Raw genomic sequence first — 11,995 nt, 5'->3', positions numbered from 1 at the left:
AATCCCATTACTGGGCATCTACCCAAAGGAAAAAAAAGACATTCTATAAAAAAGACATCTGCACTTGAATGTTTATAGTAGCACAATTAACAATTGCAAAGATGTGGAAAAGCCCAAGCGCCCATCAATACTGAGTGGATTAATAAAATGTGGTATATGTATACCATAGAGCACTACTTAGCCATGAAAAAAATGGTGATCTAGTATCTTTTGTAATGACCTGGATGGAACTGTAGACCATTCTTCTTAGTCAAGTATCACAAGAATGGAAAAACAAGCACCACATGTACTCACCATTAAATTGATCAATACTAATTGATCAATGCTAATGTACACACATAGGAAGTAACATTCATAGGGTGTAGGGCAGGTGGGAGGGAGGAGGAGATGGGTAAATCCATACCTAATGGATGCAGGATGTGCTATCTGGGGGATAGGCACGCTTGTCAGACAATGCAAAGGCAATATATGTGACCAAAGCATTTATATCCTCATAATACTCTGAAATAAAGAAAGAAGAAAGAAAGGAAAGAAAAAGATAAAGAAGAAAGAGAGAGAGAGAGAGAGAGAGAGAGAGAGAGAGAGAGAGAGAGAAAGAAAGAAAGAAAGAAAGAAAGAAAGAAAGAAAGAAAGAAAGAAAGAAAGAAAGAAAGAAAGAAAGAAAGAAAGAAAGAAATTGAAAAAATGAGTGTGCCAAGAATATAAGGGCTTTGGGTAAAGGGACACTGAGGTCTTGCTTAGGAAGCAGCAGTGGAAGGTTCCACACTTTGCTGGAAGTGTTTCCTTCACATTGATCCCTGTCAAGTGTAAAATTGATCCTTCCTGCTTTAGAACAAGGGCAGAAACTAGTTTGTAGCACCAATTCCTTATTAAGTTCTGTAGTGTGTCATGTCATTTAATTTAAAATATACTACCAAAGACAGTATAATTTTTTAAAAAAGTTTGAAGGACCATCAGAAATTGTTAGCTTAATTTTCAAAATTGCAATTTTTAAGATTTTAGAATATCATTAAGTGTTATAAAGTCTGAAAAAAAATGGATACAACCAGAAAAATGAGAGCATTTTTAAGAGAAAGAAATAAAACTTGACAAAATTGACCGGGTTTATGGAGTACTAGGCAAGAAAGTCCAATCCAGCACTGACTTCAAAGTGTTTTCTTTTTAATCTAAAAACGAATAAACATTCAGGCTTAAGTTGTTTAACCTCACAAACTTTTGTGACACCAACACAACTCAGCACCCTCTCAACCCCATTCCACCAATACTACCACCGGTGGAAGAAAAACTGTGTGATTCCCATATGGAGGTTGCTATTTGGGACCCAGGCATTTGTAGTCCCTCCAGCACTTCTGCTTAGACAATGAAACAGGGATTTTGCAAAGAACCTTATACTAACTGAGCTTGGAGAGGCTACTTAACCTTGTCTCTGAAATAGGGATCTCTGTTGAGTACACAGCCGTAGCATTTGTCAATTCGGCTTTGGTGAGAGGAAGTCCTGTGTTATTAAGGACCTTCTTGTGAGAAAACAAATACTGTCATCAAAAAGCTTTTTGGCAGGGAAAGGCTGCTTCTTTCAGATAATGAGGAGATTCTGCCTCTTCCAGCATAAGTGGTTCAGAGGGATATGGGGGCTCAAAGTTTTCAGCCCAAATGAAATTCCCCATTCATAAAGAATTCAATCAAATGCACAAAGCAAGAAATACACAATTTTTTTTTGGTGATTCCTCTCCCTGGCAGTATCTTCTCCTACCTATACTTGTAGACCCTTAAGAAGTAAATCAAGCTATGTACTCAGAGTACAAATTATTAGTGTTGTTATGTCTTATTACTAAATTCTGTACACTGAATATGAATAAAAAACTCATATCAGTAGACATAAAGTAGGGGTAAGTAAAATAACTACTTTCATCCAGAATAATTTTTCATCTTCTATCTAGATAAAAAATAAGAATAAAAAAGAATAAGATATTTATCTTTCACATATTTCCATAATCACCATTTTCTCATAATCTTCATATTTTTCTCTTTTGAGTAGCTTCATTAATAGTCTAACCATTTTAAAGGTATCTTACTTCACTGTAGATAAATAGCCATGTTTTCAGTAAATAAAATTTATTTCTGTCTCTGTCAATACTATGCAGATAATCTTGACCTCTCTCATCAAGGTGTGAATTCAGTGTATATTAACAGAAGAGCAAAAAGAAACACTATGAAAAGATAGCTGGTAGTTATAAGCTCAAAGTAAGATAAATATGCCTAATGTAAGATAATATGCCTAATGAAATATGCCTAATGTCTCTGCTGGAAAAATAAAAACATGTATTAGAGTGGTTGATTAAATCTCTTTTATAAATTATGTGTCCTGAAAATTAGAGATAAATTATATCTTAAAGGGACCATTGTTCTGATTCAAACTAAGGGTTTAAGTAATCCAAATTAACATCCTGATTTTATAAACATTAACTGGACACCCACTATACACCACATATTGTGCTAGAAGGTTATAGTTTAGTTGGAAAAACTGATTTGTAAGAAAATGCTTAAAAATCCATATGAATCAAGGAACAAACAAACTATTGACTCACATCACCAGCTCTTTCAGACAATATATTTTTCACAACTGTGTGACTTAGCTCTTGTTTTCCTTGTTCCCTGCATCTCCTACTTTCCCAAAGGTATTTTAACCTTTTTTTCTCAAATCATATTTTACCTTCACAATTCAACTCAAGTCCTATGTGACAGAGACTGTCAACTGACCACCAAATTAATCACTGTTTTTCTGCTAGGAATATAACTTGACCACATTCCCTCTCAGGAATAACATGCAGAAATCATTTTACATTATTTTTCCTATTACCAGAAGACTGGGATGTTGCTACTCAGATCAACTTTGGAATCCATATGTTAAAGCTGGAACTTCGGCCACCAGCCTGAATACTCGATGACTGTATGGAACTGAATCCCCCAGTCAAACAAGAAGCTCCTGGACAGTTACATGAGCAAACAATAAGCTTCTAATATGTTGAACCATTGCATCTATGGTTCCATTTGTTACAACAGTCCAGCTACCCTAATCTGCTTTTTCCATTAAACCATTTATGGCCATTCTCACTCATACCAATCCAGCACTTATACGTTATACAATATTTTATGACATTCATTAGTGGCCTAATTTTTTTGTTTTAACATTTCATTTGTGGGTGGCCCTCTTGCATTTCCTAACTCCTTAGTCGTTTGAGCAAGGGATAATTGGATCTCTGAATCTGAGCTAAGAATTTTAGCATAAAAGGGACATGATTATAAAACAAAAATGTTAATTTTTGTTTGCTCTGTAGTAAAAAATTAGGTTTACCCAAAGAGACATCTGGCCCTTACTCCAACTCCTGGGAAGTAATCTTCAAATCCTTGGGATTTCCCAAATGATGAGGGTTCCTTCACTCTTCATGGTGGGCTCCTAAAACCACAGAGTTTATTCTAACCATGTGACTTATGGTAGGCCTCTGGATAGATTATGCTAATGAGATGACTAGGATTGGCACTGGCCATACCAAAAAGACCATGTGCTTTGGGTTGAGGCTTTGAGCCATATAATATCAGATTTTCAAATCTGAGGGAGGTGATGGGGACTCTGAATTTATAGCCAGCCTATCTGAACTCATAGTGGCCCTGGAGACCTCCAAACATGTGGCTGCTGTCAGGAGACTTGGGCAGACTTGGCAACCCAATGGCCATAATCTTGAGATTGGCTAACTCCAGGTACTCGTAAATTCTAAATTTGAACTGAAGATATCAGTAGAAACTCATGATATTTCACTCTTAAAAAATGACCTTTATAAATTTCTTAATTCTGTACCCTGAAAAGGCCTAGAAGTAATGACTACCCAGTAGCAATAAATACCCCTACCATCCAGATTGTGATTTCTAACTATTTCTGACAAGGCTTTTTGGTCAAGTTCATATCTGGGACAGAAATTACATATCATAGATTAGATCATATTGCTGTACCAGAAAACAAAAAACTATCAAAGACGAATGTAGTAGGGTCAATGTCACAAGGACTTAAGAGCCAACATAAAGGGACTCACATTATCCAAAAAATGAAACAATTTAAACATCAAAAGGAATAATGACAACAATAAATTGAGACATAGCAAACTCAAATGTAAAAAAAAAAAATTCTAGGAGTTCATAATTATATTTTCTAAACAAAACAAACTCTTTGGCCACCACTGAATAATGCTAGACTACCAACTCTTTATTCCGAAGAATGATAAATAAAGGGAAAAAAATTTAAACACATTTCTTCTTTTCCTGTACAAATACTATTCTAGATAACAAAGTTGGTGTTTTTATGGAAGGATGGCCTCACAAGGGGTGTCAGAGCCAGGGCAAGATAAAGAAGGTATCCAGGCAGGTGCTCAGACTGGTTGGTATGTTGGAGTCCAAGAGTGAGGAGGAGAGCATCTGTATAGGAAGGAGATTATGAAGGCAATGAAGAATTGGGTACATATAAGAGGATTAATATACTTAAAAATATCTCTCAGGTATTAGTCCAAGAATATGAAATTTCAGTTAGATAGGAGGAATAAGTTCAAGAGAGTAATTGTGTAATGTGGTGACTATAGATAATGTATTATATTCTTGAAAATTGCTAAGAGAATAGATTTTAAGTGTTCTCACCACACACACAAAAAAATAAGTATGTAAAGCAATGCATATGTTAATTAGGTTGATTTAGCTTTTCCACAGTTGTATTTCAAAACAACATGCTGTACATGATAAATATACATTTTTTTGGTCAATTAAAAATAAATAAATACCAAAAGAAGAAATACCCCTTAGAGAATAAAGTTAGGGAAAAACTAGAACAAGTCCTACGATGGTAGATGACAATGGAAGTTTAGGGTGATTTTCAATATATTGAAAGAGACGTAGAAATAAATATCGATGTAAATATCATATATATGCATGTAGATATGTATCTATGTATGTGCGTACATAGCTCTGTCCACTGAGAGGGCCTGGGAACAGTGACACATCCACAGCAATGGGTATGCTCTGTGTCCAGATCTTGGTACTAATCCCCACAAAAAGAAACCAGGGCTCCTAGGAGTAACAGCTGTTTCTAAAGCTGGGCAATGAAAGGTCAAAATATGCCTGGATCATCTCATGGTATCAAAAAATAGGTGGGTGCTCAAGAAATAATGGAGACATGTCAAAAGGACACAGGAGCCAACTTTCAAGGGACTCTGACCACCCAAGTAAATTTGAGCATCAAAGTAAAAATGACAGTAATGGATTATAACCCATTGAATACAGTAGGAGACTATGAGTCCATACTGCTATAAATTAAATAAATCATTTGAAAATTTCACAAAGGGTGAGATATTTACATAGTTTCAAAGTTCCTGTCCACAAAATACTAAGTAATTACAAAAGGAGAAAGAATAACTTCACAGTGGAAAAGCCTGGCAGACATCACCTTAATCAAGTGGTCAAGGTGAACATCATCAGAAATGGTACAAATCAAAAGCATGAGCTACCTGGCAAGATGCAACAGGAAGAGCACAATGTCACTTTTGTGATCTTTCTGCCAAAGATGCATAACCTAAATCTAATAATCAAAAAATACAGACAAACACAACTTGAAGGACATACTAAAAAATAAGTAGCCTATAATATTCAAAAGAGCCAAGGGCATGAGAGTCAGTGAAGGACTGAGGAACTGTTCCAGATCAGAGGCGACCAAAGAAGCGTGTCAGCTGAAGGTAATGCATAATCCTGAAGTGGATCCTTTTGCTCTGAAGGACAACATTGAGATACTTGGCAAAACTTGAGTGGGGTCTGAGATTAGACACTAATAATGTGTCAACATTAATTTGCTGATTTTAATGGCTGCATAGTGTTGACACAAGGGAATGCCCTAGTTTGTAAGAAATTCACATTAAAGTATTAGGAAATGGTTGGGCATCATATCATCAGCAAAGTTTCAAAAGTACAGGAAAAACAGTTTTCTGTACTATACTTCCAAGTTTTCTATAAGATTTGTTTATAACCAATTTTAATAAGGAAAAAACAAATCATTTTGCAACCACAAATAAATGATGAATTTAGACAACAATCAACAATGCATGCTTAAACTATGAGGTGTTTTGTAAATACTTTATCTTACAGTTTTAGCTTCCATATGGCCTTCTTTATAATGACCTCACAAATAAGAGATTCACTGTCTGCTAAGGAATCAGTTACCAAGACTGTTGAAGCCATGGGGTTAAATGATTTATATTCTAAAGAAATAAAATGTTTCAGCCTGGTGGGAGGTAGATTTCTATGTAGAAAATCAATTAAGTATTCAGAAATGTGTTTCATTGAAAAATAAAATTACTTCATAAACCAAAACTCCCACTTACGATTTTTTAAGGAAGTAATTGTATTCCAATCACAAAACTTTTCTTTACAATGGGACTGACAGAATATCTTTAACAAAGTAAGTACCCAATAAATAATATAACTATAAATGAAAGCAAGTTCTAATATAAATGAAAGCAAAATTATAAATAGAAGGGCATGGAAGCTAATCTGAAGGCTTTACTTAAACCATATATATTTTCGATTTAAAAAGAGCAGAGCAACACAAAAATCCTTATTGAAATCTTTCGCCAACAATTGACAGGGATCATTATGCCCAATCTAGAGCTGCTAATTATGAATGTCAAAGAATTTAATAGCTTGCCCCAAACTACTCAACTGTAACTACCTAGTAGTAAAACAAATAGCTGACAATTAAAAATTTCAGTCTCCAGCAGCCTTTGTGTTAGTCCTTTTCTTTTCTACATTTTCTCCTAAATTGCTACAAAAGGAAATAAAGGTATTCTTGGGAGGTGAGACAGACAGAGCAATTCGAAACAAATACAGCATGGATCAAGTTTCCTGCAGAGGAAAGAAATGTTACAGAGCTATCACTGAGTGTGGAATGAATCTTTTGGGCTTAATATTTAATGTTAACTTTTTTCCTGCTGGAATTTGTTTTAGAAAATTCAAGCAAAAACATCCCCCTCTGGGTTCAGATGTGTCCTTTACCTTTGTCCTCAATAGGAGTTCTACACACACAGAAGTAGAAATCGGCTTTTTACAGTAGATTGATAAAAGCTCTCTGGGAGTGAACAGAATGCCTCCCAGAAACATTTCTGTCTTTATATCTCATAAAATGACCCTGCTATCTGGAAGAAAAAATATTTTCCTCTATTTTCCCATCCACTTCTATTTTCCCATCTCACAGAGACTGCACATTGCTTATACCATGCAGTACACCATGACAGCTAAGAGAGAGATTCATCACATTCTGATAATTCTCAGTTTAGAGAAGTCTTGCCACTGTTCCATACCACTTGTGTGCATCTACAGAATAGAAAAAATTGACTTAAATATTCAATATACTAAATATTCCATTAAACAAGTCAGTAATGTATCCTCTGTCCTGCTTTTTTCTTATTTTCCCTTTCTTCATCTCCATATTTCCTTCTCAGTCATTTCTCACATACATGTATAAAATTAGACATACTATGATGTATTTCAGAATTGTGTTCACTAAATATGAACTACCAGCACTTCTCATTAAGGATAAGAAATATCTCCTTGGAAACGTTGACACAAATTATGTACAACTTTCAAATAAATAAATAAATTCTTAAGATAGAATTAGGGAAAACATTTTAGATTCTATTTTTACATATCACAATTTCCTAGAAAATAATAAGATTGAAAGAATGCTGCAGGTTAGCATGTCAAAGATTTCCATGAAATAAATAATTTTAGGAAATCTCTTAAATTGGAATTTAGATGTTTGATGCACAAAATCTCAGATGAAATAAATAATTTGAAGGAAAACTCTTGTAATTGGAGTTTAGATGTTTTGATGCACACATTTAACCCTGACTCAAGCATTACAAAAGAGATCCATGTAACCAAAGCATTTGTACCCCCATAATTCTTTTAAAAAGCTAGTAAAGTGAATTAAAAAGGAAGAAAACATAGACCAGTTTTTTAAAATCTTAACTAACCATTCAGTTTTTCTCAATATCTCCCTTTTTCTAATGTATAGATTATTTAATTGCATTATTAAATTGTATAAATCATCATTAGAATACAAAACTATTTACCAAATGAGAAAAATCTCTGTACACATTGATAGTATATCTTACTTTGAGCATCAACTCTTAAAACAAAAACAGCAAAAAATAATGGTGGGATGAAGAATAAGATGAAATCTACTATCCCTACAGAGCACTTACTTTGTACCAGGAATTATGCTAAGGATTTTTTTTTTATTTCAGCTTATGATGGAAGTACAAATGTTTAGGTTAGGTATATTGTGAGAGAGAGAGAGAGTGTGTGTGTGTTTGTGTAACTGAAGCAGTACCATGGAAAATCCAATGCAAATTTGGTAATTTCTAAATGGGACTTGAAGGCTTTTCTGCAGCCTTACCCTAAATCTCATATCTCAATATCCGCAAACATAAACTCCCACTTCAGGCAATTGAGTGAGCTTGCTAACCCCAAAACTTACCTGGCTCATTCTAATATCTAAATCTTTGTTTATATAGTCTTACTACTTGAATTATGTATTCCTGTGCTTTCCAATATGATAGCCATTAGCCACATGTGGCTATTTAAATTTGGATTTTAATTAATTGAAATTATATCAAATTTAAATTTCAGTTCCTCAGTTACACTTGCTCCATTGCTGATACTGAATTGCCACATGTGCCTAGCTGGTACGATGTTAGTGCAGCTAAAGAACCATTTCATCACCACAGAAAGCTCTCTTGGACAGAGCTAATCTGTACTTCCTTTACCTTTGTGCATACTATCTGTCAGGAGCCAATGAACTCTCTCCAGCTAAGTTTTGTACATCCTTCAGAGCTTCTACATTAATGTTGACTCTAACTATTCTACACTCCATAGCCCTTATTTTAATGGCCACTTGCCACTCCAGTAGTGCTTTGTATTACTAAGCTTTGCTGTACATATCTTTTCAGTCTTGAAACCAACCATATTCATTCAGTCTTCAAATATTCATTAATCACCTACATGGTAGGCACTGTTCTGAGTTCTGGGAGATGATGCTTATCGAGACAGACAGGGCATGAGCTCCTTTCAACCAGAACCAGTGCTTGTTTGATTTCTCTAGTACCTAAAACAAAGCAAGGACAAAATAAGTGAATGAAAGAGCCTCTTATCAAGTAGCTATAGATGTCTAAGTTTTAAAGAAATAAGTGAACAATTTGGATGGAACTGGAGACCATTATCCTAAATGAAGTATCTAAAGAATGGAAAAACCACATGCACTTACTATTAAATTGGCACTAACTGATGAGCACACATGTGCATAGAGGGAAGTAACTCTCAAAGGAAGTCAAGCAGGGGGGAGATAGGAGGAGGGGATGGGCAAAAACCTACCTAAGGAGTACAGTGAACATTATCTGGGTGACAGGCACACTTTTAACCCTGACTCAAGCATTACAAAAACAATCCATGTAACCAAAACATATGTACCCCATAATACTTTGAAATTTAAAAAAAAGAAAGAGGTAAACAACAAAAAGACTATTTTGACAGGAAGAAATTTGATGCCTTCCTACTTGGTTTACATCCTAATTAGATATGTTCATTAGGTCACTTATACAATATTTTATGATTACATTTATGACAGCATTCAACCCACTGCATCATTCTCTGAATTTTTTTTTAACATAAATGAATTACAGAGGCAATTAACAACCACATACACTAGGCTATCTGTTGAAGTCCTTCATAGAAGAGATTATTTATTTTAATCATAAAAGGTGAAGTATAATAGTTACAATAAAAAGGCTAAGCTACTTTATCAAAGTAGGAAAAAAAACACTGGCCTATATGAGATATAATTTACTTCCCTCTCATAAAGCATTCTCAAGGGGAGTATTCAAGTTTGCTGCAGTGGCTTTGATCCACAAGGTGCTTCAGACTTACAGGTTCCTTTCATCTCATTGCTTCACCACCCCCCTAAGGTATTATTCTCATCTGCCTGGTTGAAGCTGGGTCACGATCACATTATGTTCCTATTTCCAAGAAGGAAAAAAAAGAGAGGAAATCCAGAATACTCTTTATTTTTAAGAAAATGAGGCAGAAATGGTCCAAATCACTTCTATTCCTATTCCACTGGTGATAACTTAGTCTGTGAGCATCCTTGACCAAAGGTTCTGGGGAATGTGGTCTTGAGTTTGGTGGCCATATGCTCCCAAAGAGAAAATGGAATGGGTAGGACAAAAGGGAGACAGAAAGCAGTCCGCCAGTCAAGTTGCTTTAGCTGTACTATCTGAAGAAACTGATGTCTTGGGTTATTATTCCATTATACGTAACATATTAAGGAACTACCAAAAGAATTATAATTCTAAGCATGGGCCTATTGAAGAAAACACTATCGTGTCCTGTTCAGAATTCACATTGTCATTTTCCAAAAATTTACATATGCCTTGGAACAGGGCTTATAAAAAGAATCCTTATCAGTTAACAGGTTTTAATAAATGCTATTAACTTACTTATACTATTGCTTTATAAGATATGTTTAATATATGGGCCTGCCTCAAATGACTTCAAAGGACACCAGGAGAACACAGCATATACAGAATTTTAAATATTAATACATAGTGCATTTAGCATTAGCTCAAATAAAGTTATGAAGTACGCAATAGATGACATCTATTTCAACATCTTCCCAAGAATAACACTAATTCTCTTTTCAGGCTTTTCTCCCCCAAGAAAGAAGAATATATCTGAATATCCCTAATACTTGAGTATGAGTTTGTTCCAAGTAATATTCTCCAAAGGAACATTCATATGGTAATGGACATTTGGGGAGACAAAAGAGTAAATCTGTAATGATAGCATTTCAGGACTCATACCCCTATATGAAGGAAGCACTTTATTTTTTTAATCAAACTTTCATTTCTCAGTGGAAAATGCTCTCTTCATCAGAGGCAGCTGAGATTTCCCTACATCAAACATCATTTCCAAAGGTGGGTTATTGCAAAAACACCAATCAGGTATACGATTATAATATTCCTTTGAAACTGAACGGCTCCCAAGTATATCCTGCAATGCTCCAAAAATAGCTCCTCCCAACCAGGCCACACAATTAGTCTTTGCAAATGGAGTATGAATTCAAAATATCTGGGTGCAAAGTGGTTTTATTATATTTTGGTTTTTCTACCAAATACCTTATTTCTGCAAGCAATCTGTGGAGAAATCCTGGCAACATAGATGTGTCCCCTGTGACTACCACATTCTCTGTGAGTTGCTTCCTGGTATCAACTAGGCACTGCGTAAGGGAATCCATATTAAAGTGGCAACTGGCTTCTCTTCATTATCTTGTTCAAAAAGAATTTCCACAACCGAATCTTTGATGGATCCAAGAACACGTAAAATCTTCTCTCCATCTGGTCAATAGGCAACATTTGGGGGTGGTGAGGGACGCTCATTATTCTCATCAATATTAAACTTTGCTGCTTGGATTTTTAGTCCCTTCAGATCACTAACAAAGCAAGAACACGATTTAATGTCCTCTAAGACTGTGGTCCCCATCCCAACCCTCCCCCAGACTCCAGGCAGTACCAGACAGTGGCCTGTTAGGGACTGGGCTGGAGAGCTACACAGCGCCCTGTCCCCATCTGTGGAAAAATTGTCCTCCGTGAAACTTAGGGACTGGGAGGGGCCACACAGCAGGAGGTGAGTGGCTGACAAGCGAAGCTTTACCTGTATTTACAGCCACTCCCCATCATTGGCATCACCGCCTGAGCTCTGCCTAACCCCACTCCCCACACCATTCGTGGGAAAACTGTCATTCATGAAATCGGTCCCTGGTGCCAAAAAGGTTGGGGACCGCTGCATTAGATGACTTGGAGCAAGCAAGACAGATGGAACCTCAAAATATTTCAAAAGAACACAAGTTAAGCAT

The 11,995-nt window shown here is 35.6% G+C and overlaps 1 pseudogene; it reads right to left on the bottom strand.

The window, feature by feature from the left end:
- Nucleotides 1-10,983: 10,983 nt before the first annotated feature.
- On the bottom strand, nucleotides 10,984-11,622 carry LOC105876465 (actin-related protein 10 pseudogene; annotated as a pseudogene).
- Nucleotides 11,623-11,995: the final 373 nt, after the last annotated feature.

Source organism: Microcebus murinus, chromosome 11 (genome assembly GCF_040939455.1).
Source record: "Microcebus murinus isolate Inina chromosome 11, M.murinus_Inina_mat1.0, whole genome shotgun sequence".
Classification (NCBI taxonomy): Eukaryota; Metazoa; Chordata; class Mammalia; order Primates; family Cheirogaleidae; genus Microcebus; species Microcebus murinus.
This window is presented reverse-complemented; position numbering and strand designations above follow the sequence as displayed.